The sequence below is a fragment of the Anomaloglossus baeobatrachus genome, chromosome 2, assembly GCF_048569485.1.
Source record: "Anomaloglossus baeobatrachus isolate aAnoBae1 chromosome 2, aAnoBae1.hap1, whole genome shotgun sequence".
Lineage (NCBI taxonomy): Eukaryota > Metazoa > Chordata > Amphibia > Anura > Aromobatidae > Anomaloglossus > Anomaloglossus baeobatrachus.
Genome location: NC_134354.1, coordinates 224244698 through 224250697, shown reverse-complemented (window position 1 = coordinate 224250697; position 6000 = coordinate 224244698).

Sequence of the window (6000 nt, the reverse complement as noted above, 5' to 3'; positions counted from 1 at the left end):
AGGGAGATCTTGGCCAAAAAAAGGGATGAGAGGACCCCATACGGTGATATTGGGGTTGTGACTACCTTTAATAACCAATGGCCTGACCTACGAGGGATCCTGCAGAAAAATTGGGGGATCCTGCGAAGTGAAGTGGCTCTTTTGCCACACATTACAGAAACCCCACGGATAATTGCCAGACGGGCCAGAAACCTTAGAGATGTGCTTTCCTCTAGTCATTTTTGTAGACCGTCTAGAAAGACGGAGGGGGGTCCCCCACTGGAAGGGTCTTTCCCTTGCGGTAACTGCAATGTTTGCCCTTTGATGTTGGCAAGGGACCCTATTTTTGATAACATGTTTTCTTTCCGACAGAAGCCCAAAGGATATTTTAATTGCCGGACAAGAAACCTAGTATATGGTCTTATTTGCAATTGCCCAAAAATATATGTAGGACAAACCGGGCAGGAACTGAGACGCCGAATCCAACAGCATATCTCCTCCATCAATACGGCGAAAACGGACCGTGAAAAAGGCAAGACCCTCTCTTCAGTGGCAACGCATTTTTTACAGCAGCATAATGGAAGAACATCTGGCATAAGGATTCTGGGACTTGAGAGCATCAAAACCAATATCAGAGGGGGGAACCTCACACTGGATCTCCTGAGACGAGAATCCACTTGGATCTACAACTTGAATAGTTTGGCGCCAGGGGGATTAAATGAGGAATTGTTGTTCACAGGTTTCTATAAACAAAGGTAGGGCTATTGTATATATGGTTAGGCTTTTAGCCTGGCCATATACACTTGGGCCCTCCCCTAAATGTTCTGTGGGATACATATGGGCGCTATATATCGTCTCTTATTGATTTATGGTGTTGGTTTTTGGTGCCTATTTATAACTGGGATATGTGGTGTATAAAGTGTAGCATATCCTCTATTCCTCTTGGGGATTACATGCACATACACTGTATATATTTAGGATATATGGCTTTTTGTAAAATGGATAATCTATCTTTCCTATTGTGAATGTTGGCCTTTGTTCTATTTTAAGGCTCTTTTTTTCATATTTGTCTACCTGAGACCTTGTATATGTGCAAATTTCTATCTATGGAAAAGCTGGATATGATCCCTTACAGGGGCACTTATGGATAAAATGCCCCTCTAAAAAATCTTTGGGGTCCCCCCGAAAATCTTGACATAGCCACCTATCTATTAACACAAAGTATAGGCATATTATATATGAGTTCTAGTTGGGGTCCTTATGCTAATGTGTTTCTATTTTGAGACTCTTATGTCTCTATATATACTGAACAAGTATGTCCCTTATAGTACCGACCTTGGTTCTCCACTTACTGTAGGGTGCTTTGATACACTGGCCCCTATTCTGTGTATATCTAAAAATACGGATTGTAAAAGAAAATCTGTCTCTTTCTATGGCGGCCGCCATGTTTTCGGAGTCCCGCGCATGCGCGGTACTCCGTCCTCCCTTACTTCCTCTTTAGAAATATTCTTTAGCGCAGGCGCAGTGGGTACTTCCGGGACGCCGGGTATCCCAAGAGCGCGCTCTTTTGAAACGCCATTATGACTGGCGTCCGGGACCTACAGGTATTTAAACTCACTGCTTAGGGCACAGGGAACCCACCCCTGACGAAGTCACCCTAGCTGGTGACGATACGCGTGGGGACCTGTACCCTCTGTCACCCAATCTCTCTGGGTCTGCTATGACTGGTAATTAGGGCATTTAATATACTTGCAGGTTACTTTAATGGTATCGCCCAAATCTTGGGCTTTATTGGTATGCATAGGAAAATGTTCTCTGTATGGTTGCTCTACTTATATAAATTCTACTTCTTAGTGCCATATTCTGGCTAATAATTGGGACCTATTATATCTGTGGGCCACACTATACTCTGGAGGTATATTTTTTTTTTTTCTCTGTTGGGGGATAATTTCTCCCAAAGAATTGCAGTTTTATATCTCAGTGTGGCTACATATTGTGACGCTTTACCTGCATTTATTGGAGGACATCCTGAATATTGCAATGTTATTTAATGTCATAATGTTATGATGTATGTCTAAATCTTGGGTTCTAATTGTATGAGTACCATTATATATGATCTGTCTATGGTACTTTCTATCTATACCTCACCGAATACTGTACCCCTGGTAAATCCCTCATTAATTTCTTTGCTAATATAGACTGTACCAGATAGCTCACCTCTGGGTGGCAGAGGATAGTCCAACCTCAACAGAGGTCGGGACATTTTGTGATTTGTATATGACTTTTTGTCTTTTAAATGTTTTTAAAGAAAGTGTGTGATCTTGTGTCCTAAAATTTTGTAATAAAGTAATCTCTTTTCACTTAAATTGGTGTATCCCTCCAGTATGCACACTTCTTTCCTCCTTGATACGAGTGATAGAAACCAGTGTGAGTCAGTTCCTGTTTCCAGGTCAGTTAGAGAGTGGCTTGCAATCTATGGAGCAATAGGATACTATCACAGCAATGAGAGCAACTTTGGGAGTGTGTGGCAAGTACAAGGGAGCAAGTCCAGCAAGGAACCTACAGTGTTGGCAGTTCTCTTAAGCAGGTAAGTGGGAGTTCTCTGGGACTGAAACAGCTGTAATGCAGCAGTAGTTTACTGGATTCTGAAGAACAGCCTTGAAGAGAAGGTGGATTTGGTGACACTAGTAGTTCGATCAGTAGGGTGGTAGCTAGCGAGAGCTTTCCTATGTTAGTTTCTTAAAAATAGAGTCACCCTTATTATTGTGCTGTTTATCTGTAGTATTGTGCTGCAGTTCAGAACCATGATACATGTGCCTCTATATTGTTCAGAAGAAAACTACCTGAAGGTGATACTAAGCAATCAGATATGCTCTCCTACAGGATGGGGCGCGCGGTCCTACTGCAACCAGAGACACCTGGACTGCCGGTGGGTGGGGGAAGCAGTGAATACATATGAGGATAATGAGTGGCCCAGAAAGTAGTTTTATAGTTGTGCAGGAGACTCAGTAAATATAATGCTCCTGCTCTAATCCCCCTAGCCCTTTCTACCACCATGTTAAAGTAGAATTTTCAGGTCCCCATAGACTTATATGGGGATCTGTGTCCTGGCAGATATTAGACTAAAGATTGATTAATTCCCGTTTCAAACATTTTTTTTTTCTTTTTTTGCAGTTGGACGCCGAACCCAAATAGCTGCGATCTTATCCATCGCTATTCATTACCCAAATTGAGCAGGTCACACGCTCAGATGGACTTGAATCAAGTAACTAGTATAATGGTGATCAATGGGAAAGTCGAGCATTTTTCCGGCAGACCCTCCCAGGAGGAATAGGGGGCAGGTAAATGGATGGAAAAATAATTCAATGGAATGCTAACAGCATGGGGAAGATGCCTGGATGCATGTTTGACGTCCAAGTTACCGCTAGGAACAATTTTGTCAGAGTATTACGCCCCTTTTATGGAGTGATAATAAAACATACAAAACCAAAGACTCTCCATGGTGGGAGTAAGAAGGATCAGGGTGAGGATTATGTGGTCTAGACTTTTGGCTAGTGAGACTGGATCATTGTGCAAGACATGAATGTGCTGGGAAACAGACTGGAAGCATTACATGCCATCTAACCCACCATCTGTCTGCACTATTCTGGCTTCAGAAGTGGTGTCCCGCGCCCCCCTGCAGAGAAGGGTGCCACAGCCTCTGCATGTATCACCATCAGTGGGACGTCCTCTTCTCTGTCCATTAGCGCACGTGTTGCACATTTTAAATTAGCTATGCATCTAATACCGGTATTAATAGAAACTACAGTAGAATACAATAGTTGTAGGCCTGAAAGGTACTTTTAGTTTTACATTGCAGCAGCAAGGACTGTAATGCAATAATTCTTGCCTAGATGCCTCTATTGTAAACAAGCCCTTCTACAGCAACTCTTCCTACACTAAATTAAGCTAAGACAGGTATTATTAGAGAACAGAATAGAATAGGCTTAGCCCTGAAAAGGACTTTTGGTTTTACGTTGCAGCAGCATGGACTGTAAGGATATAATCCCTGCCTAGGTGCCTCTAATAAAGTATACTCTTCTCCATCAGCTAGAACCACACTAAATGCAGCTAAGTGGTATTAGTAGAGAACAGAATAGATATTTTACCTTCCAGAAGCAAGGACTCTAAAGCACAAATTACTGTAATACACTATCTCTTCTCAGGTAGCTCTCCCTACTCTGTTTCCAGGGTAGAGTGAGCCATGTGGCATGTCACCAGGTATTATACCGGTATAGACCAAATTATGCAAAGCAGCTGGCTAACCACAATAGTGCCAGGAACTGAAATGGCTACGACACTGTCATATTGGCAAACAACCCCTGCATGTTTGTGGCCGTAAGACAGCTGTAAAACATGCGGGTCAGGATCTTGAGCATTGCGCTCGAGCACCAGGGATAATCAATGAAGTACTAAGCATGCCCAAGCACTCTGATGTTCGATGTTGTATCAAGCAGTGGAAAGCATGCACACCTATCACTAGCATATAAGCATTTTTAGCTAGCACTGCCCGATGACCCTCAATAGATTTTAAGCTAGGGAAGCCTGATAACCCTCAAAATATTTTGAGTAAGGGACACTTGATGACACGCTAAAGATTTTGAGCAAGGGCCACCTGGTGACCTTCCAAAGATTTTGAGCGTGGGCTGCCGGATGACCCTTAAAATATTTTGAGTGAGAGCCACCTGATGTCGCTTTTAAGATTTGGAGTCAGGACTACCTGATGACCCACTAATGATTTTTAGCAAATGTTGCCTGATGAGCCTCAAGATATTTTGAGTGAGAGCGACCTGATGATCCGCTAAAGATTTTGAGAGAGAATTGATGAACCTTGACAGATTTTCAGTGAAGACCACCTGATGACCCTCTAAAGATTCTGAGCAAGAGCCACCTAATGTCTCTATAAAGATTTGTAGTGAGGGCTGCCTGATGACACCCTAAAGATTTTGAGCGAGTCCCACCTGATGACCCTCTAAAGATTTGGAGTGAGGGCCGCCTGATGACCCTCTAAATATTTGGAGTGAGGGCCACCTGATGACCCTCTAAAGATTTGGAGTGAGGGCCGCCTGATGACCCTCTAAATATTTTGAGCAGGAGGCACCTAATGACTCTCTAAAGATTTTAACCTTTTCACCCTGGGGTGATATTCCATTTTTCGTTTTTGTTTTTTTCCTCCCCTTCTTTCAAGAGCCATAACCTTTTTATTTTTCTGTCAATAAAGCCATATGAGGGCTTGTTTTTAGTGGAACAAGTTGTACTTTTCAAAGACCTCATTCATTCTGCCCCATATTGTACTGGAAAATGGAAAAAAAATTCCAAGTGTGGTGAAATTCCAAAAAAAGTGCAATTTCACAATTTTCTTTAGTTTTTTATTTTTTATTTACTGTATTCACTATTTTTAAATAACTGACCTGGCTTGTCAGTACAAGTTCATAGATATCAAACATGTATAGTTTTACTTTTATCTAGTTGGTGCAAAAAAAAATAAGTTTGTAAAAAAAAAAAAAAAATTGTCGCCATTTTCTGAGACACGTAGTGTTCATATTTTTTTAAATCTGAGGCTCAGTGATGGCTTTTTGTGATGTTTTGATTACCTGTTTTAATGCAATGTTGCGGCGGCTAAAAAAACCAAAATTTTGGCATTTGGAATTTTTTTGTCGCTTTTCCATATACAGCCATGGATCACAGGAGATCAACATTTCTGCTGATCAGAGCAATGCCTAAACATCAGACAGTGTAGCCATAAATTCTCTAGGGGGACTAGTAAAATCAGTAAAAAAAAAAAAGAAAAGAGTTTTAAAAAATATTAAAAAACAAAAACAAATAAGTTCAAATCACCCCCCTTTTGCCCCATTAAAAATAAAACAATAATAATAATAAAAGTAATAATAATAATAATAATAATGATAATGATAATAATGATAATAATGATAATAATGATAATAATAATAATAATAATAATAAAATACACACATTTTGTAT